The 23,301-nt window shown below is 34.8% G+C and overlaps 1 pseudogene; it reads right to left on the bottom strand.

The window, feature by feature from the left end:
* Positions 1-449: 449 nt before the first annotated feature.
* On the bottom strand, positions 450-938 carry LOC100617557 (EF-hand domain-containing protein D1-like; annotated as a pseudogene).
* Positions 939-23,301: the final 22,363 nt, after the last annotated feature.

Genomic DNA, 23,301 nt, shown 5'->3' with positions numbered 1-23,301 from the left:
AGACCTCCAATGAGTCCACTTGAAAAAGGTAATCAGTCTGAACACAGGAATGCGGAAGAATTGCAGAGCTATACCTCTGGCCAAATGACCAAGCATTATTTCCTCCTTGAAAGGTTGGGCTAAAAAGGAGAAAACAGGGAAAATAAGTCACCAAGAAAATGGCAAAATCCTGGAAACATTCAATGGCTAGTAGAACAGTGGTTGGGTAAGAAAGGGAATCATTCCCTGTTTTTTACAGAATTATCTCTTCCCATCCCTGACTTTGACCTTCCTTACTGTTTTCCTTAGGTCTTAGGGTTAATCAGTTACCCATTCAGGCACAACAGACAGGAAGCTTATGAAGAAAGATCATCAGAGCTGGGGACACACTGGGAACACAGGACATTCAATGAGAGATGGGTCCTCCTTGGGGGACGAGGTGCTGGCCATTTCTCCCAGGCCAACTTGTAAGGCACAGCTGGTAGAAGGCAAGACAAGTCTCTGAGCACACTCGGCCTATCCGGACCTACTGGGGGAAGATGCTTGTCGTTCTCTGAAGAGAGCCCTGCGGTATTTTCTGTCCTCCTCCTCCTTTCAGGCATTCTGTTCTGCTTTGATCTCAGCTTCGAATCGGCTGGTCACGGATAGGGCATGGACCTTGGCTTCGAAGAAATTCTTGGCTCCTTTCACACCTTCTATGGACACGTCTATCTCCGAGAGCTTGGCCAGGGACATCAAGCCGTTGTCATCCTCCAGTTCCCCTGAGGCTGCTTTGCAGAAAATCAGCAAAAACTCCAGAAAGCTGAGCTTGCTGTCAAGGTCCTCATCCACCTCCCTGACCGTTTCCTTTAGCCCCAGGTGGGTCTGGGGGGCTCCAGCTTCTCCATCATTAGCTTCAGTTCCATCAGGTGGGTGTAGCCATCCTTCGCAGAGTCATACCATCGGAAGAGGCTCTCCATGTCCCTTGATCTGGCAGCTGCTGAACTCGCGAACTCGGGGTAGGGCTTGAAGACCTTGATGGGCCCCCTCGCAGATGCCCTGACACGGGTTCATCTGCTCCTTGAACTCGGAGCCTACGTTGTCCATGAGCTCCTTGGTGGGCGGCTTGTCTCCCAGGCTCAGGGAACCGCAGGGCCAGGCCGGCGTGGGCACCTCTTCGAAGCCGTTTTGCTGCCGGATCCGGACGGCCTCAGCCTCCTGCTCCAGCCTCCACCTCCGCTGCAGCTTCAGGGCCAGCTCTTAACTGGCGGTGGCCCGAGGACTTGCAGTCCGCACAGACAGGTCCGGCTCTTTCGCCAGCCCACTTGTCCACCCTCCTGATCGCTGCTTCCCTGGAGCGGGATCCAACCACTCTTCAAGGCAATTTGCAATTGTGTTTAAATGACTTTAAAAGAATGCATACCCTCTGATCAAAAATATCACTACTAGGTTTCTACCCTGATAGGATAATAATGAAAACTATTTGTACAAAAATAGTCATAGCTACATTCTTTGTGGTGGTAAAAAATTGAAAAATGAGATGTCCCCTGATTGGGGAATGGCTCAACGAATTGTGGTATATATTGGTGATGGAATACTACTATTCTGTAAGGAAAAATGAACTCAAGGATTTCTAAATGAACTGCAAGAACCTCCAGGAGTTTATGCAGAGTGAAATGAGCAAAACCAAGAAAACATAATACACAGAAAATGAAACATTGTGTAATAACACAATGTAATGGGCTTTGCTAATACAAGAAAATCTCAAGGGATTTATGAGAAAGAATGCTATTCACATTAAGAAAAAGAATTGCGGGAGTAGAAAAACAAGAAAAATAAATTACTTATCATTTCTTTGTATGGATATATGATTTTGGATTTTGGTTTTAAAAGATTGTTTTATTGAAAAAAATGAATAACATGGAAATAGGTATAAGTGATGGAATTTGTGGAATCCAGTGGAAGTGCTTATTGGATCTGGGAGTGGGGAGGCAAGAGGAGAGGGAAAGAAAACAAAATATAGAAACATGGAAATATTTTTAAAATTAACAAAATATTTAAAAATGGAGAGCTGAGAAAGAGGAATCTCTTAGGAGAAACAAGAAGGAAGAAGAATGGAGAAAACTCAAATAAAAGAATCATAAAAGGAAGAGCTTTTGCAGTGAAGGGCAAAAGGTTGAGGATGGTGGACAACACAAATTTTCTTCACTTATTTGGTTCAATGAGGAAAATTACATATATATTGATGTATAAAGATAGATAAATGTGTTGGTGTATATGTGTGTACACTCAGTTGTTGATAGAATTCTGTTAACAAAGAGTAAAGTAGAAGTGAAAAGGGGATAAGAGAAAAGGAAACTGGTTAAATGGAGGGCAGATAAGAGAAAACAGTAGTCAACAAAACAAGCAAACAAAAAAAAAACAGATTTGCAAGGAGCATAGGATAAAAATATATAGAGAAGCATATACAGAATAAAATAAGGTTGAGTAAATGCAGAGTTAGCTTTCATAATTGCGAATAGGAATGGGATGAACTTGCCCATAAAATGGGAACAGATACTAGAATGGATTAGAATCCAGAATCCAAAGAAAAACACACAAAATAGGGAGACCTTCACAAAGTTAAAATAAGGAACTGAAGAAGAATCTATTATTTTTTCAATTGAAGCTAAAAAGACAAAAAAGCAATTATGATTTCAGGCAGAGTAAAATAAAAACAGACATATTAAAAGGTGTAAATGTGAAAATTGCATCTTTTTTAATGAAACCATAGACAATGAAGTAATATCAACATTTAACATATGTACACTTAATGGCATAACATCCAAGTTCTTTTTTTAATTACATATTTAACTCATTACATTATTTAAAAAAATAAATTCAAAATATATAATATAGATTTTTGGTTTTGAATGGGTAGGGAGATATATAGATATAAGATACGATAAAATATGCTATTTGGTTCCCATAAATATACTATATGAAACTATTTTATCTCAAGGACCTCATTTTTCTCCAATATTTACCCTCTTTCTGAATATGAGCAGGTACGTAGAACAATGGATAAATCCTTAGACCTGGAATAAGGAAGATCTTAATTCAAATCTAACCTCAGACACTTACTTAGTTGTTTAACTCTTACCTTTCTTTGCCTCAGTCTCCTCGTCTATGAAATGAGCTTGAGAAGGAAATGGCAAACCATTTCAGTATATCTGTAAATAAATCCCAAATGGGGTAATGAAAAGTTGGATATGAGTAAAAAGTGACTAACTGAACAACAATAAATTTCACTTTACAAAGTTGTTAAATGATAAAGACAGCAATGATGTAGAAAATATATTTTTACCTGTATAAACAATAAGTAGTAATTCTCATTATCTTCTCAGAGTAGACTAACTAAATTATGATCCTCATTTACTTTTCATACCTTAACTGCTCCATTCCCAGACCTAGAATGGCCTCAATTTGCCCTTCAGTCTTTCCTAATTTTATATTTACTTATTTGTTTATTTATTCATTTGTTCATTCTTTCATTCATTTTTTCCATTTAATTATTTATTTCATTTATTTATAAGTGTTTTTCCAAGGCTACATGATTCATGTTCTCTCTCTCTCCCTCTTCCCTCCCCTGTCCCAGAGGTGACAAGCAATTCCACTGCAATATACATGTGCTACCACTCAATATCTATTTCTATATTATTCATTTTTTAATAGAGTAATCTTTTAAAAACAAAATTCCAAATTCTATATTCATATAAACAAGTGATGAATCACATGTTTTTCCTGTGTGCTTTGACTCCCACAGTTCTTCCTCTCAATATGGATAGCATTCTTTCTCATAACTCTCTGAGGGTTGTCTTGGATCATTATATTGCTATTAGCAGTGAAGTCAATTATACTTGATCATCCCAAAGTGTTTCAGTTACTGTGTAAAACATTCTGATTCTACTCATTTCACTTTGCATCAGTTCATAGAGATCTTTACAGTTCATATAGAAATCAAGCAGTTCATCATTTCTTATAGCATAATAGTATTCTCTCACCATCTTATACCACAATTTGTTTAACCATTTTCCAATCAAGGGGCATGCCTTCATTTTCCATTTTTTTCTTCCCAAAAAGAACATAAATAAATATAATAAATATTTTAAATAAAGAATAAATATTTTGTACAAATATTTTTATTATCTCTTTGGGGTACAAAGCCAGCAATGGTATTCCTGAATCAAAAGCTATGCAGTCTTTTAAAGCCCTTTGGGCACAATTTCAAATTGCCTTCCTGAATGATTGGATCAATTCACAACTCCACCAGCAATGAATTAGTGTCCCAATTTTGTCACATCCCCTTCAATATTTATTATTTTCCTTTAATGTAATATTGGCCAATCTGCTAGATGTCTGGTGGTACCTCAGAATTCCTTTGACTTGTATTTATCTAATCAGGAGGGATATAGAACACTTTTTCATGTGATTATTGATAGTTTTGATTTCTTCCTCTGTAAAGTGTCTATTTGTATCACTTGACCAATTTTCAATGGGTAAATGGCTTGGTTTCATGTACATTTGACTTATAAATTTGAGAAATTAAACCTTTGTCAAAGATTTTTTTTTATAAATTTCCCCCAGTTTATTGTTTCCCTTCTAAATTTGGTTGCATTGATTTTTTTGCACAACCCCTTTTTAATTTAATATAATCAAATTATTTATTTTAGATCTTGTAGTGAGTGTTCTCTATCTCTTGCTTGGTCTTAAATTTTTTCCTTTCCCATATAGTTGACAGGTGTGCTACACTATGGTTCCCTAATTTACTTATAATTTCCCACTTTATATTTAACTTGTTTACCCATTTTGAATTTATCTTGGTAGAGGGTGTGATGTAGTGATCTAAACCTAATTTTTCTCAGACTTTTTTTCTAATTTTTTCAACAGCTTTTGCCAAATAGTGAGTTCTTATCCCCAAACCTGGTATCTTCAGTTTTATGGGACACTAGCTTGTTGAGGTAATTTACCTCTAGCCTATTCCATTAATCCACAACATCTGTCTCTTAGCCAGCAGTATATTGTTTTGATGATCACTGCTTTATTATGCAGTTTAAGATCTTGTACTGCTAGGTCCCCATCCTTTTTTTTTTTTTGCTTCCATTGATATCCTTGATCTTTTGTTATTCCAGATGAACATTTTTATATATATTTTTCTAATTCTACAAAAACATTTGTTGGTTGTTTAATAGGCATGGCACTGAGTAAATAAATTAATTTAGGTAGGAATTTCATTTTTATCATATTCCCCTTCTATTATTTATGAATACTTCATGTTTTCCAGTTATTTCCATCTACTTTTCATTGTGTGAAAAGTGTTTTTAGTTGTGTTCATATAATTCCCTGTGTTTATCTTAGCAAATAGATTCCAAATGTTTTTTGTCTATAGTGATTTTAAATGATTTTCTCTTTTAAACCCTTGATGCTAATTTTTTTTTTAATATATAGAAATGTGGATCATTTGTGTGGGTTTATTTTGTGCCCTGCAACGTTACTACAGTTATTATTTTCACTAGCTTTTTTAGTTGATTTTCTGGGATTCTTCATGTATACCATCATATCATATGAAAGGAATGATATTTTAGTCTCCTCATTGCCTACATTAATCCCCTCAATTTGTTTTTTCTTCTCTATTTACTACTGTTAGTTTTTCTTTGACAATATTAAATAATATTAAATAATAGAAGTGATAATGGGCATGCTTCAATCCTGATCTTATTGGGAAGAATTCTAACCATTGCAGATGATACTTGCTAATGATTTTAAATATATATGGTTTAATATTTTGGGGAAATGCCCTTCTATGTTTTCAAGAGGAATCAGTATACAATGGCCTTTTCTGTATCTATTGAGAAAATCATGTGATTTCTGTTAGTTTGGTTGTTGATATGGTCAATTATATGGATGATTTTCCTAATACAAAAACAAGCTTTCATTCCACATATATATAATCCCATATGTATAAATCCCATCTGGTCATTGTGAATAATCCTTGTGATAACTTACATAGTCGCTTTGCTAGTATTTTTATTTAAGATTTTTGCATCCACGATCATTAAGGATATTGCTCTATAGTTTTCTTTCAATGTTTTCTGTCTTCCTGGTTAGGAATCAGTACCATATTTGTGTCATAAAATGAACTTGGTAAGAATTTTTCTCTGCTTATTTTATCAAATAGCTTCCATAATATTGGGATTAGTTTTTTTCTTTAAATGCTTGATAGAATTCCCTTGTGAATACATTTGGCCTTGGTGATTTTTTCTTAGGGAGTTCCATGACAGCTTGTTCTGTTTCTTTTTACTGAGATGTTGTTATTTAAGCCTTCTATTTCCTCCTTTGTTGATCTACACAATTTATATTTTTATAAATATTTATCCAGTTTACTTAGATTGTCAAATTTATGATCATATGTTGGGGCAAAATAGCTCTTAATAATTGCCTTAATTTCTTCTTCATTAAATGTGAGATTCTATTTTAATTTTTGATACTAATTGAATTCGCTTTCTTTTTTAAAATCAGATCAAGCAATACTTTCTATTGTACTTTTTTTCAAAGAGGTGGAAAGAAAAATTGAATTAAACTCTGGACTTTCTAACATGGAGTTGGAGCAAACAGCAGTTGTAAGGTTAGAGTGAAATTGATGAACAGCAATGACAGTTGGTGGGGTGGACAGGAGTGAGAGAGTGACAGTTCATCTCCAAGGACACTCTTTCTTTCCTGGCCCTCAGACTAGAAGGAGAACTCTCTCCCCATCTCTGGATAGAAGTATCTCTATTCCTGGATTCTCCCAACTGTTAGAATTAAAATGTTTGGGAGCAAGGGAAATATATATATCAATTATGACTGCTGAAATATGTTTTCTACTGTGTCTTGGTTTTATATAAATATAAGATGGTCACCAGGGAATGTATTCCCAATTTATGAATATGCCCAAGCCAACTGGGTTTTATAGAGAAATTTAATTTATAATACACTGATTAATCAATAGAAAAAGAGAGAAAGTAAGAAAGGAATAAGAATGAATAAATCAGTCAGTTAATTTTATCACTCACCCAAGATCTCTCTAGGTAAGGCTTCTCATGCCAAACTCAGGCTCCACCTTCAAGAGAGCCTCCTTTCAAGAAATGTTTCCAGAGAATTCTCCTCCTTCAGAGCCAGCCTTCTCTCCTGGTCCTCCCACAGAGCAACCTCCTCAGTCATCCTTCAGAGCCACCTCGCTCAGAGCCCAACCTCTCCTCAGACGCCGCTATTGCTATCTTTAAGGAAACCATCTAAGTTCCCTCCCCTCAGTCCTCACATCTACCAATCACTGTCCATGTCTTCCCTGTGCCAATGGTGGCTCTACCTTAACCCAGGACTGCCCAGAGGTCTGCCCCTTTGCACATGTCTGTTGAAGGTCATATTCTCAAATAATTAAATCTTGATCCTTTGCTGCAGCCCTTCCTAAATCCTGTTAGGACTGAGTGGGGTGGAAATTTTATTTTCCAAGACCTGGTTCTGTCATTCTAAGTATCTCTATTGTATCAATTCTAAAATCAATCATGACTCAAAGAACTTCCTGTTCTATGCTTAAGCATAGGTCAAAGCCCTTTTCATTGTTTAGCAAAAGGTTTCTGTCCTAAAGTAGTCCCAAGTAGGGAAGAGAAGGATCCTCCCATGGCAAGAGGGTTCACATTCCAATAGAGTTCTTACTATCAGTAGGAAATTTTTCAAGTATGAAATTTCCCAATGGGGAAATGTCCAACATTCATAAGTCTAAGAAATTTTAAGGTTTACACAACTGTGTGTTCTATCTGATTTCCTGTGATCATGTCATTGAACAAAAGGATTGAAAGGGAACAGTTTGAACTGTAAGGCTGGCCTTTAGGGGCATCAGGCCCAAGCAGCTCTGAAGGTTAGAATCTTTTCTTCCTCTTGCCATCTACTGCTAAGATTTTGAACTTATTAAAAGCTAGCACAAATTAGCATAGACAAGAATAAGAAAAAAAAAACCCTCTACCAGGCTTTGAGGCCTGGCCTCAGCTCAAAATCTGAGAGAGACTCAAACTCAATCTAGGGAAATCCCGATTCCTTGTTCCCTGATATCTTCCCAATCCAAACTTGTTATTAAAACTTTATCTTGAATTAAATAACCTACAGTCAGATAAGAGAACTCTCATTTCAGTGGGACATGGAGGGAGCAGAAACTAAGGACAGCCATTTAACCATAAATGATCCTTATTGGACCACTGCTGGGCAACCTTGGTCTTAGGGGATGTTTGTCCCTCAGTGGGTCCATGCTTACCTGCTCTGGGGTATTTTCAACATCAGTCAATAGAGAAGACATGCCCTCAGGCTATCACAGTTGGCCAATTTCTCAGGAACCCTGTTTTTCAAAAATAGCCTCTCAGCAGGGAATATCTCTCTCCTTTTACCTTACCAGCATCCATAATCCCTCTATTCCTTCAACTCCTGCATTGCCTTTTACAAAACCTTCCTTACCCCCTGTACTTCTTTAATCCCTACAATTCCTTTAACTATTACAAAGAACAAGTTTCTAGTCTTATTTATTAGATCAATAGTTTTTTTTACATTCAATTTTATTAATTTTTCCTTTGATTTTTAGGATTTCTAAATTTGTTTTAATCTGAAGATTTTTTATTTGTTCTTTTTCAAGTTTTTATTTTCTTTTTAAAATTTGCATGCCCACACCACTTTCTCTTTTTTTTGTTGTTGTTGTTGATTTAGGCGCTTAGGGATATAATTTTTTTTTTTTCCTGAGCACTGCTTTAGCTCTATCCCATGAATTTTGATATGTTGTCCCCTCAATGTCAATCTCTTCAATGAAATCAGAAATTGTTTATATTCTTTGTCCTTTAACATACCAATTATGGATAATTAGATCATTTGATTTTTAAATTGCCTCTCCATGAGCCATTAATAATTATGATGTTTATTGTTTATGATCTGGAAAAAACTTGTATTTATTATTTCTGCTTTTCTGCATTTGTTTGTAATATTTATATCCTCTAGTACACGGTCCATCTGCTGAAATGTGGGTATATCCATTTTTATCCATATTCACTTTTCTCTGGATATTTATTAACTCTAATTTTTCAAAAACTTATTTACTTCTCTTACTTCTTTCTTATTTATGTTTTGGTTCAATTTATATAACTCCGAGAGAGGAAGGTTGAGGTTCCCCATAGCTATTGTTTTACTCTCTATTTCTTCCTTAAGTTCCATTAGTTTCTCCTTTAAAATTCTAGATGATATGCCAGTTGGTACACACACACACACACACACACACACACACACACACACACACACACACACACACACACACATATATATATATATATATATATTGAGTATTGATATTTCTTCATCATTTATACTGCCTTTTATCAGGATGTAATTACCTTCCTTATTCATTTTAATCAGATCTAGTTGTGCTTTAGCAGTGCTGAGATCATGATTACTACTCCTCTCTGCTTTTTTTCAATTGATGCTCAATATATTTTGCTCCAGCCTCTCACCTTTACTTTGTGTGTGTCTACCTGCTTCAAGTATGTTTCTTGTAAACAACATATGGTAGGATTTTAGTTCTTAATCTATTCGGTTATCTCCTTCTGTTTTATGGGTGAGTTCATCCAATTCATATTCACAGTTATGATGACCACCTATGTATTCCCCAGCATTTTGATTTCCTCTTTTAATTCTGCCCTTTCTCCTTTTACTCTTTCCCTCAATACCAGTGTTTTCCTTATATTACTCCTCTCCTCTCACCCCCCTTCCTAGTTAACTTTCTTCTATATAGATGAAGATAGGATTATATACTCCAATGAATCTTGTTCTTCTTCCCTCTCTGAACTGATTCCAATGAGTGTAAGATTCTAAATATTAGTTTTCACCACCCTCATCCTCCTTTCCTTGTAATAGTATTCAATGCTCCCCACATGACTCTTTATGTTAATAATTTACCTCCTTTTACTTGTTCCTTTGCATTTCTCTTAGTACAATCCTCTTTCCCCCCTTTTTTTACATTTCATCCTAAACAACATAACACCACACCTTCTGCCTGTGTATATGTCTTCTAATTATTATGATAATTTTTAGAATAACAGGTATCATCTTTCCATATAGGAATATAATTAATTTGACCTTGTTGAAGTCCTTAATTTTTTTTTCTTTTTTTCTTTACTTTTCCATTGTTCTCTTGAATTTTGTATTTGCACATAAAGTTTTCTGTTTAATTCTTTTTTTTTTCAGAAATGCTTGGGAATCTTCTATTTTATCAAATTCCCTTAAATTTTCCTAAAAATATATATAGTCAACATTAATGGGTAGGTGATTCTTGTTTGTTGACCATGTTTTCTTGGCTTCCAGAATACCATATTTTAAATCTTGTAGTCCTTCAATGAGGAACCTTCCAGATCTTGTGTAATCCTGCCTGAGGCTCCATAATTTGTTTCTTTAGGGATGTTTGCAGTATTTTCTCCTTGGTCTGGAATCTCTTGCATTTGGCTATAACATTTCTGGGAGTTGTTATTTGGGGATTTATTGCAGGAGATGTTCTGTTGATTTTTTCAATGTCTATTTTTCCCTCTTGTTCAAGGATAACAAGGAGGTTTTCTTAGATAATTTCTTGCAATATGATATCTAGACTTTTTTTTTCTGTCATGACTTTTAGGTAATCCAATAATTCTCATATTATCTCTCTTGGATCTATTTTCCAGGTCACTTCTTTTCAATGAGAAATTTCATATTTCTATTTTTTCATTGTTTTGATTTCATTTTATTATTTCTTGATGTCTCATGAAATTATTAGCTTCTACTTGCCCAGCTCTAGTTTTTAAAGATTTATTTTCATCTATGATATTTTCATTCTCCTTTTCTATTTGGTCTCTTCCACTTTTCATGACACTCTTCTCATGATTGGCCTTTTTTGCCTATTCTTCCAGTAGGTCAATTTTGGTTTATAATCTGCTTATTTCTTCATTTGATTTCAATATTTCTCTTTCCATTTGATCAATTTTGCTTTTGAAGCTGTTATTTTATTTTTTTGTTTTACTTTTATTTCTTTTCCCCATTTTTTTACATTTTTCATCTACCTGTATTATTTGGTTTTTGAAATCCTTTCTGAGTTCTTCCAAAGCTTGTGACTGATTTCCATTTTATTTTTTGGGGTGTTTGCATATATTTGCTCATTTCTCATCATTTCTTATTGTTTCTGTTTTTTGTTCTTTTTACCTGTAGAAACTTTTCAGGGTTAAGAGCTTTTCTTTGCTACTGTTTGCTCATTTTCCATTCTGAGGACTGGGATTCCTGGAAGTTTCAGATCATTTCTATCTTAGCTTCTGACTTCAAGGGTTTTACCTTGGGGATATCTTCACTGTCCTGTCAGATATCTAAGTGAGCCTAGTGTTATGGAACTCTTAATATCACTGTTAGGGCCTGGAACCTCCAGAGGTAGTTCTGTAGTACTTTTTTGTTAGTGTAGCTGCATCTCAGAAACCCAAGGTTGCTTACGTCCTGGTTCTATATCTGGAGTAGTAGGTGGAGGAAAGAGGGGATTGACCTGAGCTTTTCCTTGTGCAGTTTTGCCTCAGGTTGGTTCCCCATTACCTTGTGTACGTTGACTCTCTCTGCCAACCTGTCAATTTATGTTTAGTGGGAAAGCCCCTTGCTTGTCCTGCTTTGGCTTCTGTCCTTTTGAGACATTTTTTATTCATTTATTTTTTTGTTAGCCTCAGTAATTTTTTTTTAATTTTGGAAAATGTTATTTAATTAATTAATTTAGAATATTTTTACATGGTTATAAGATGCATGTTCTTTCCCTCCCCTCCTCCTCCCCCTCCTATAGCCAACACACAATTCCTCTGGGTTTTATATATGTCATTGATCAAGACCTATTTTATTTGCGCTAGGGTAATCATTTAGAGTCTATATCCCTAATGATAGCCCCATCAACCCATGTGATCAAGCAGTTGTTTTTCTTCTATGTTTCTATTCCCATAGTTCTTCCTTTTAATGTGGATAGTGTTCTTTCTCAGAAGTGCTTCAGAATTGTCCTGGATGATTGCATTGCTGCTAGTGGAGAAGCCCATTACATTCGATTGTACTTATAGTGTATCAGTTGAGACACTTTTTAAAGATCAGTTTGGAACTAGTAAAAGCATTTCAGATGTATATCATGAGTATCATACACTGTGAAAAAGTGGAATTTTTAACTAGAATACAGGGCTGAATTAATATTAGAAAAAAAAACTACCAGCATCATTGAAATTATCAATATGAAAGCAAGATTACATGATTATGTCAATAGGCAAAAATCCATTCTAATTTTTTTAAAAAGAAGAAAACATGAGAATTAATTGAGTCTTTCTTAAAATTATGAGTAATAGAATTTAAAACCAAGAAATAACATTATCAATAGTGAGTATTAAGAAAGAAATATGAATAAGTGAAGAAATATTAATTATTAATGATTAGATTAAATCAATATACAGTAGAGCCCCTGATTCTATGAAGGATATATTCCAAGTCTTACCCTAAATGATTGAAATCACAAATATAAATGAACTCCAGATGCTAACTACAGTCACTAAATTGGTGGATCCCTGAATTGATAAATATTGGGGAACAACTGCACTATAAAGATTATTATGCTTCTTTTTAGTATCATTACTAGAGTAAATAAAGGCTTTCTTAAATAAAGGCACTGCTATAACACCACGTAAAATATATTCAGTGAAATCACAGGATATAGACTAGAAAAAAGTTTCTCATGGGATAGTGGTTATGGGGATAAAGACGAATTTTTTTCTAGTCTGATGGACTTCATCATATTATCACTTGTACTGAGGTTTGGTGGATGATTTTAAAATCATGAAACATTTTTTAAAAATTTTCTTCAATTTACCAAATTTTTAGTTTTTCCTCTGTAACTGTAGGTAATTGAATTAACAGTTACTGAATCAGTAGACACAGTGATTACACGGTAATAAAAATTAGAATTTTATCTAATTTAATCCACTTATTTAGTGCTATACCACTCAAATTCCCCCCAAAAATGTATTTTATACAGTTAGAAAGAAAATAGCAACAAAATCCATTTGGAAGAACAAAAGGTAAAGGCAATTAATGGCAGGAAAAATGGTTTAGAAAGGTAACCAAGCAATTTGAAATCTCAAACTATATTACAAAGTGGTAATCATGAAAAGTATCTGTACTTGATACAAATAATGAATTGGAGGGCAGCTAGGTGACACAGGAGATAGAGCACCAGGCTTGGAGTCAATAGCACCTAGCTTTAAATCTCATCCCAGAGACTTCTTAGTAATGTGACCTTAGCTGTAGCAAAGAACTTAACCTTGTTTGCTTAGTACTTGCTCTTCTGTCTCAGAGTTGTCATTAAGACAGATGGCAAAGATGGTAAAGTTTAAAAAAAATAGAATACTGAAATAATGGAATTGATTAGGTACACAGTATAGAGTAGTAAATGACCATAGTAATGTAATATTTGATAAACCAAAAAATCCAAACTTTTGGGACAAGGACTCACTATTTGACAAAAAAAACCCAAACAAACTAACAAAAAAACCTACTTGGAAAACTGGAAAGCAGTTTGGCAGAATCTAGGTATAGACCAATATCTCATACTATAGGTCAAGAAAAAGTCTAAGTGAATATTGATTTATACATAAAGGCAGATAACATAAGCAAATTCTGGGAGCATGGAATAGTTTACCTATGGATTAGGGAAGAATTTATTACCAAACAAGATATGGAGAGCATTAAGTGATATAAAATGAATAATTTTGATTACATTAAATTTATACTATTTTTTTTCAGAAATAGTACCAAGACATCCAACATTAGAAAGAAAGGAGAGAATTGGAAGAAATTGGTTACAATAAGTTCATCTAATAAAGGCTTAATTTCTCAAGTATATTAAAAAAAACTTCATTCAATTTATAAAAGTCATTCCATTGTTGGTAAATTGCCAAAGGATATGATCAGTAGGTTTTCAAAAAAAAAGAAATCAAAGGGATCTATAATCAGATTAAAAAATGCTCCAAATCACTATTTATGAGAGTAATGCAAATTAAAACAATTCTGAAGGACCTCCTGACATATAGAAGGTTGTGTAATATCACAGAAAGGGAAAATGATACATTTTCCAAGATATGTGGGAAAAATGAGACACATGAACTACTGGTAGAGTTGTGAATTGATTCCAACCATTCTGGAAAGTAAACTAGAATCCTGCCAAAAGGGTTATAAAATTGCATCTATCCTTTGATCAGTAATGCCACTTAGAGGTCTGTATCCCAGAGAGATTAAAAAAAAAAAGGAAAGAAACCTATTTGTACAAAAATATTTCTAGCAGTTCTTTTTTTGTTTTTATTATTTTTGGCAAAGGATAAGGAACTGAAGGGATGTCCATCAAGTGGAGAATGACTGAACAAATTGTGGTATATTAATGTAATGAAATACTTCTGTGCTATAATAAATGAGGAATAGGATCCTTTCCTGAAAACCTAGAAAAATCTATATGAGCTGATGCAAAGGGAGCAGAACCAGGAGAATATTGCACAACAGGGTTGTACAATGATCAATTGTGAATGACTTAAATATTAGCAATACAATGATCCAAGACAATCCCAAAAGACTCATGATGAAAAGTGCTATCCACTCCAGAAAAAAACTGCTGGAATTATACAGATCAAATTATATATTTATATATATGCTACTTTAAAATTTTATTTGAATATTTATAACTGTTGAGAAGCTTATGTGGTATCTAGTCATTGTACAACCTACTAAGAATGGTCAGTTGAACAAATGTTGGGGTGGGGAAGGGGAGTGGAGGAAGATCTGTGTCAAACCAATTACAGCAAGTAAACAATTTACATTAGTAAAAGTCATATATGTGTGTGTGTGTATACGTATTTATTTTATTGTCTAATAGTGTATATATAACATTTACATATGCACTTTTACAATATAATGAATATGCAAATACCTATAGAAAGCATGGAGAGAGGGAAAGAAAAAATTTCTAACTCAAAATGTAAGAAAAGGAATGGTTAAATTGCTTCTGCATTTAATTGGTAAAATAATTATTACTCAAAAAGAAATAAAAAAAGGTAATTGTTCTAATCATAGGGCAGGAGGAAGTTCATATTTAAAAATAAAGATGCTATAAAAACAAAAATTAAAAATAAAATTGTCTCTTAATTTTTAAAAATATTACATGATGACCAACTTAAATGACTTACCTTTTAAACTTCTCATGAAAAATGCTAACTCCAGAGAAAGATGGAGTTTAGATATTAAAGTATTTTTTACTTTCATTACTTTTTTTTGTTTTATTCTGTCTGTATTTTCTTTCACAACATGGTTAATATGGAAATTTTATTTCTATGATTACATGTGTATAATCTAGATCAAATTGTCCTTTCAAGGAGGTAGATGAGAGAAAGTAAGAGAGAAAAATTAGAATTCTATATAAATATGTTAAAATCATTTTGTATATAATAAGAAAAAATGAAAAAATATATACAATTTTTAAAGAAAAATGCCTTGGTCAATTAGTAATTTTTTTTTTCATTTTTAAGATCAAGCCTTTTGGCCATTTCTGAATCATTCCAACTATACTCTCTAAATTATTTATCAGCCCTCCTTAGCTTTCTCACAAGAATAGCATGGGATACTTTTTTTAATTCTTTAATAAAATCTCTATGTAAACTATATTAACTATATGCCCTTTATCTACCCATTTTGTTGCTTTGCTAAATTTAGAAATAATACATGATCTGTTCTTACAAAGCTAAGCTTGTCTTTTGTGACAATTGCTCATGATGAATTAAAATTATGTAAAAAATTCAATCAATCTTTCTCATTTATAGGGTTCAATCTCTACCTTTTTTTAAAAAAATGACGACTTTCACTTCCTCATTTTTTAGATTCTCTTGAATTGGTGACATTCTTTGAAAAATCATTGATAAGACATCATGAATTTCAGAAGTCAGATCTTTCATGATTTTATGATGTCTTATTATTTCTGTTTTTCATTTGAGTATCATTTTCTTAGTAACATCTTTTACCTAAAAGTCATTCAAGAAGAGCATTTAAAAGGGAAATAAGTAGTTTTGTCTTCCTCCCAATTTAAAGTTTAGTCATTATCCCATTATACCCAATTTGAAGTATGAGTATAAATATAAAGATACTGAGGGTATGTATACTAATGGAGATATCACAGATGGAATTAATTATATAAGCCTGTGTAGATATATTGTGTTAGTTAATAAATATGTTCCTGAGTAGATAAAAATATTCAATGTTTCCAAAGACAAATGTGTTATTTGATAAAAGAATATATATTTCCCTTTGTTTTTTTTCATTCTCTGAGTTTACCCTTGTTATGTTAGGCTATAAATACTTTAAAGAATTTTGTAGGGATAAGTGGATCTTAGACATAAATAAAAGTTTTTCAAAATGTATGATTTAAAGGAAAGGCTAAACAATGAATCTATATTTCCTTTAACATTATTTATGAATATACTTTGACTAAAATGTCAAAAAGATAAAAATAATTATGAGTAAGGGTTATGAAAAATACCATTCTAGAAAGTGAATCAAGGTATTGGAGATGCTTTTAGATAAGTGTTTTCTGATAACTTGCTCTCATGGATTGTGCTTCACACTGGAGGCAGATTTCATTCTCACACCTACTTATTCCTGACGCTCCTTTTGTAAGTGCTGTATAGAATAAAAAAAAGTTACTTTACAATAATTACATACTAGATCTGTTTTTATTTTATTTTATTTTTTAGTGACAGGAAATCTACCTGTGCAGGGTTAATAGAAAATTTCCCAGGGAGTGTAAAAGTTAAGGGTTGGGCTGGGAAAACAAAATGTTAACACTATAATTGTTATGGTCCTTGGTTAGGTCAAAACTACTTTTTGTGGCTGAGGATGATTCTTAGCTCCTGCTAAGTTAAGTGCAAAGTGAACAATCCTTGACTTCTGAAAAAAGAGAAGGCGGTGAAATGAAATTATAGATATAGTTGCTTGAGTAATTGGCCTTTTCCCCAGGGATGTCTAGATGATTACAATTCTCTAAGCTCTCCATTTTGATCCAAAAGGATAAGAATAAGCAAATGTAAAATAGCTCAGTAACTTTCAAAATCAGTAACATGTTTTTATGGAGAAATTCTGAAGCTTTTTTCCCATAACAGGTGAAGGCATTTAATTGAAACATATTTTAGAAGGTTTATTATATTTTCCCTCATTTGAGTGGATTATTTTACAGATGTCAGCCAATCAAGGAACAAACATTTATTTATCTCTCAATATATGCTAGGCACTATTGTAATACTGGAAACTGAAATACACAAACCAAAAAAAAAAATACCAATCCTTTCTCTCAAGGTGATCGAATTACAACAAGGGGCACTAAAAAACATATAGTACTATACAAAAGAGAAAATACATAACTTGGAATTGAAGGTTGGAGCAATTGAATGTCACACATTGGGGGTAGGAGGAAAAAGAAAAAATCATGAAGAAAATTGTATTTGGTCTGTTTGTTAAGGTGAATAATGTATTCAAAAAACTAGGTATTTTCCTGGGCAGATAGTTCTATGAGCTTTCCCTGGGTTAAACTGAATATGCCTCACTGGAACTGGAATGGAAGGGTCGGACCACGAGGCCACACTCTCCCCCTGGCTCGATTTCCGGAAGTTGCCTTCAGAATCGCTGGCCGTGAGGCTGTTTCGTCGGCCTGCGGGGGGATGGGCTGCCGCTTCCCCAAGCTCCGAGAGCACAGACTTTCACTGAGACTTGGATAGCAGGATCCAGCCCGTGAGGCTGTCTTGCCCGCCCTGAGGGTTGCTGTTGTTTTGACCAGCTCTCTGCAGCGGAGGCCCCAGGCAGTAACTTTCCCCCGGACCAACGGGCTCTCTGCAGCGGAAGCCCCAGGCAGTAACTTTCACCCGGACTGGGACTTGGGTAGAAGACCCTGAGGGTTGTTGTTCCTCAGACCCTGCTCTCTGAGCCCGGCGCGGCTGCCGCTTCCGGGAGCCTTGGACTCTGCGCTCCTACCCCTGAGGTCCGAGTGATCTCGGGTTCTGGCTTTTAAGGGGAGCCGTACCTTTTGAACCGGGTCCAGGTCCAGGAGGAGGGTTCCCAGGGTCTGTGCTGTTGATCGTTTTGAATTTCGGCGCCTTAGGAGCTTCTAGTTTGAGATCGGTCGGGAAGGGTTTTCCGGAGATCTGAACTTCAGCTTTCTCTAAGCCGCCATCTTAACCGGAAGTCAAAAAAAAAACTAGGTATTTTAAGGGAGGAGATAAAATACTATTTCTGAGAATTAACAGGAAGATTTTTTTTACTAGAGTGCCAGAAAAGGAATAATATGTATAACACTAACTAACCTATTCTGAACACACACTCTACTGCTTAAAAGTCTGATAGAATATAGAATACAGCAATATATGGTATCAATATATCCATAATTACATATAATTTAATAATACAATGAATATTTGTGCTTAAACATTCAGGCAAGTGAGTAATGAAATGATTTTTTTAATAACACCAACATAACTAACTTGAAAGTGAACACACAGCAGAAAAAAAAATACAGTCTTAAAAAAAGGCAAATTTCTCTAGGGTCTTGTAGGTAGGGCTTATCTATAAGAATTAAAAAACAATTTCTGGCAGAGAAGCTCTTTAGGGGTTCCTGCTAAAGAAAAGTCCCCAATTAATTCTTGAAAAGGCCTCACATATAACACTGATTATCCTGGTCCTCTCTTCCTCAAGTTAAGCTAAATAATACTTGATTTCAAACATGTAGGAGTTCTGGGGAAAGTCTAAACTTTCTAGATATGACTCCAGGTCTAACTGATGATGTCTCTTAAGTTGAAGGAATGACCCCCTTCATCCTACTTTATTTTAAACAACAACAGTCAGATTAGGTCTTTAAAAGGAACATTTTTTTACAAAAAGGATAATCACCAATCTATAAATTCCCTTCCTTATATGGGAACTCATAATCTTCTTTCCTCCTTGTACTACTTTAGTTTCAGGGAATCATGTTAATTAGTTTAGCAAGATTTCTGTAGAACACAGTCTCAGTTCCAAGTCCAAAAACCATCTTGGCTTTGAGTCCCAGATATATTGGTTTCTTTAGGCTTTCATACAAGGCACTTATGATGGATTGCCTGGAATCCTGGCTGCAATGTTGCCCTCAACCAAAGCACTGGATTAAGTGAGTTCAGTGACCATGGTCAATGTTGGCATTTAAAGCTGGATACAAATGATACTGGACAAAAACAAACACATCTATGCCCATTTTTTGTAACTGTGGTTAAAAAGAGAGAAAAAGAGTAGGAAATCCTTATTTATGACCACTTCAGTTCAAGGTTCCCATTCCATGGGTGAACCGGCATCCTCACCCTTCTGGTGCTGCCAAAAAACAACAACAACAACAAAAAAAAACCCAAGTTGTATAAGAAAAAGAGTCACCATCTGACCAGTTTTAAAGATACTGCCTTTTCCCAGGAAGCAGGCAATCAAATCTGGATTCCCTGCCATGTCTGTGAATAGCCTGATGAAGAAGGTCAAACTAGAGTAATAGTTGTATGAGTGGAGATAAAAGTACGGGTGTAAAATACAATAAAAAGTTGAACTGATGTGATTTGGCCATTGATTAAGTAACTGAGGTAACAGCATGAAGAGTTGAGGATGGCACTGAGATTGAAAGAATAATGATTGCAACTTAAACAAAGTGTTTTTTTTTTTTAAATTATGAACACTTGGATGTATGTATGGGCACTGGAAAAGCAACCTGTTAAGAGGGAAAGATTGAAGATTAAAGAAAGATTTTTGTGAGTTTTTGAAATCAGAGGTTTGAGACTCAGTTACGAATTATTACTAAGTTTTACTAAATAAGATATTAAAGGTAAAGAGAAAAGGTGGAACAATGACTCTAAGAAATAAGGTCAAGGAGAGTCCGAATTCTCAATTCTCCTCCCACTACCCACTTCCTGTTTCCTTTTGTTGGTTTCACCACTGATTCAGAGTTGGTAAGTTGACTACAGCTTCTAACAGACTATCTCACTCTATAATGTTGAAAACAGGGATTTATTTCAAGGAAGAAGGGTAAAGGAGTGAGGATAGGTTTACAGATCTTCAAACTTCCAATCCTTGCACTTGCTTGCAAGTCTTTCTGTTGTCGTAATGAGTTCTTCACAGGGCTGGAGTACAGAAACTAGTCTTAATAAGTTCTACCAAAGAGTGAAATAATGGAGGAGATACTGGGGGATCGTGTTTTTCTACTAATTTAAAAGAAAAAGGAAAGAAAAGAAAAACCATTGTAACCAGTATCAATAGTTAAGAGAAAAGAATTTACACTTTGTTCTTGTCTAAAGACGTATGTTTTTGGCATCTTAAATATGACACTTCTCTAATAATAGCTATATGTGTTTAGCTACAATGTAAATTTACACACAAGAAATATCAAGGACAAAGAAGAGAAAGTAGGGTAAGAGCATGAATATGGATATTTTTGGAGAGTTTGCCTTTCATTTTTGAATGGGTTGTGGTGGAAGAATGCAGTAAATAGATTGACAAGTCAAGAAGATTCATCTTCCTAAGTTTAAATTTGGCTTCAGATACCTACTGGTTATATGCTTCTGGGAAATCTACTAAACCATGATTTCCTAAATTTTCTCATCTGTAAAATGAGCTGGAGAAAAAAATGACAAACTACTCTAGTACCTTTCCTAGGAAAATCTCAAAACTGTGTCACAAAAAGTTGGACATGATTGAAAGAACTTAAAAACAAGTGGCAGAAGAAAATTAACCTGAGAAGAGTGTAAACCTTAAAATTTCTTAGACTTATAAATGTTGGAAATTTCACCATTGGGAAATTTCATACTTGGAAAATTTCTTACTGATAGTCTATTGGAATGTGAACCCCATTGGCATGGGAGGTTCCTTCTCCTCCCTACTTAAGATTACTTTAGGACAGAAACCTTTTGCTGAACAATGGAAAGGGCTTTGACCTATGCTTAAGCATAGAACAGGAAGTTCTTTGAGTCATGATTGATTTTAGAATTGATACAATAGAGATACTTGGAATGACAGAACCTGGTCTTGGAAAATACAATTTCCACCCCACTCAGTCCTAACAGGATTTAGGAAGGGCTGCAGCATAGATCAAGATTTAATTATTTGAGAATATGATCTTCAACAGACATGTGCAAAGCCACAGACCTCTGGGCGGTCCTGGGTTAAAGTAGAGCCACCATTGGCACAGGGAAGACATGGACAGTGATTGGTAGATGTGAGAACTGAGGGGAGGGAACTTGGATGGTTTCCTTAAAGATAGCAGGGTCTGAGGACTGGTGGTGGTTGGTTGGAGAGGTTTTGCTCTGAGAGGTTGTGCTCTGAGAAGCTTGCTCTGAAGGAAGCTGAAGGTGGAGGCCCCTGAGACTGTTTCTCAATCTTGGTCACGTGAGTGATAGGGACTGATCTCTTTTTCTTTGCCTCCGCTATCTAAGGGCTTGGGCCTTTTGGCCCAGCCTAAACAGAGAGGGTATTTAAGCCCTATTCCCTTCTCTCCCCTTTCTCTCTCCCTCTCTCTCTCTATCTCTAATACCTTTCTTCCTCCTGTTTGTAATTAAACTCCATAAAAGGTTGACAGCTGACTTGAGTTTTCATTTAGGAATTACATAGCTGAATTCCTTGGCTACCTTAAATTAATATATATCAGTCTTTTAAAGTGATTTCCTTGTCACAAGAGAAGTGTCAGATGAATTGTCAAAAAGAACCTGCAGAATTCCATGGGGACTGGAACGACCTCTAGGAATTCCTGCATAGTGAAAGGAGCACAACCAGAAGAACATTGTACACAGAGACGAATTCACTGTGGTACAATTGAACGTAATGGACTTCTCCATTAGTGGCAATGCAATGATCCAGAACTATTAGGTGGAAGTTATGAGAAAGAATGCTATTCATATTAAGAGGAAGAACTGTGGGAATAGAAACACCAAAGAAAAACAACTGCCTGATCACATGCGGTGATGGGGATATGACTGGGGATGTAGACTCTAAACAATTATCCTAGTGCAAATATCAATAATATGGAAATAGGTCTTGAACTGACACATGTAAAACCCAGTGGAATTGTGTATCGTTCATAGAAGGGCATGGAGGAGGGGAGGGAAAGAACATGAATCTTGTAACCATGGAAAATATTCTAAATTAATTTTTTTTAAAAAATGTCCAAAAAAAAGAACCTCCAGATTGGGGTAATGCTTCAAGGTTATCTCCTTTTATTAATATCTTCTTTATGGTTAAGATCTATAGACTTAATTTCTTTTATAGATGGCCCATCTCATCTCTCCCAAATTTATAGTCCAGTGTTTTATATGGAAGGTGCACCAAGCAAATAATGTACATTTAAATGTTAGTATAGTTAGACTTTTCTTTTCTACTGCCAGACTTTAAAACTACAAAAGAAGTCCAGCCCTAGTCATTAAAATTGCCATGCAATTTTTATAAAAGTGGAAGTTTTAGCACCAATGTCTTGAAAAATTAACAACATGGATAATTATATTCTGCTTATCTAAATTCCCCATGCAGTTCCAGTAGGAAGAAAATAATAGTATTTTGTATTTGCATAATGCTTTCTTTCAAGAAGTTCAAAGTGCTACATAAATACTTTTTGGTTACCCTTCCCTGTGGGACCAATAAAAAGAAAGAATAAAGATTAGTCACCGTGATCTCTCCCCTTTCTGGTACTGTGTGAATAGGAATGATGACCTCAGTTTTATGAAAATGAAAATCCTGCCTTTATTTCTGTGTTGAGTATAGAGTACTGAATTCCTTTTCTATTGATTACTAAGTGCAAAACAGAAAGATGCTACTTATGAAATTCCAAGTCAATTAAATAGTTAACATGATTCATTTAATCAATCCTATTTTAAACATGAGAAATCCAAAATAAATTGGTATCATTTCTCTAAAACAGAATGAGTCACAGACAGGCATACACAGAGAGTCAGAGAGAGAGAGAGAGAGAGAGAGAGAGAGAGAGAGAGAGAGAGAGAGAGAGAGAGACGGGGAGACCCAGGAATAGAAGATGGCATGTGTTTTAATATCTGTGAGGAAATCATAGTTCTTGCTGAAATATCGATTTGCTTAGTTACAGAAATAAGAACCATGATGTACATACAAGGGAAGTAAATTGCTTTAAATGAAATCATGCAGTTTTTAAATCTGGGATGCCAACCTAGGTTCTTTTAT

The sequence above is a fragment of the Monodelphis domestica genome, chromosome 3 (genome assembly GCF_027887165.1).
Source record: "Monodelphis domestica isolate mMonDom1 chromosome 3, mMonDom1.pri, whole genome shotgun sequence".
Lineage (NCBI taxonomy): Eukaryota > Metazoa > Chordata > Mammalia > Didelphimorphia > Didelphidae > Monodelphis > Monodelphis domestica.
The sequence above is the reverse complement of the archived record's forward strand: the minus strand, read 5'-3'. Positions and strand labels throughout refer to the sequence as shown.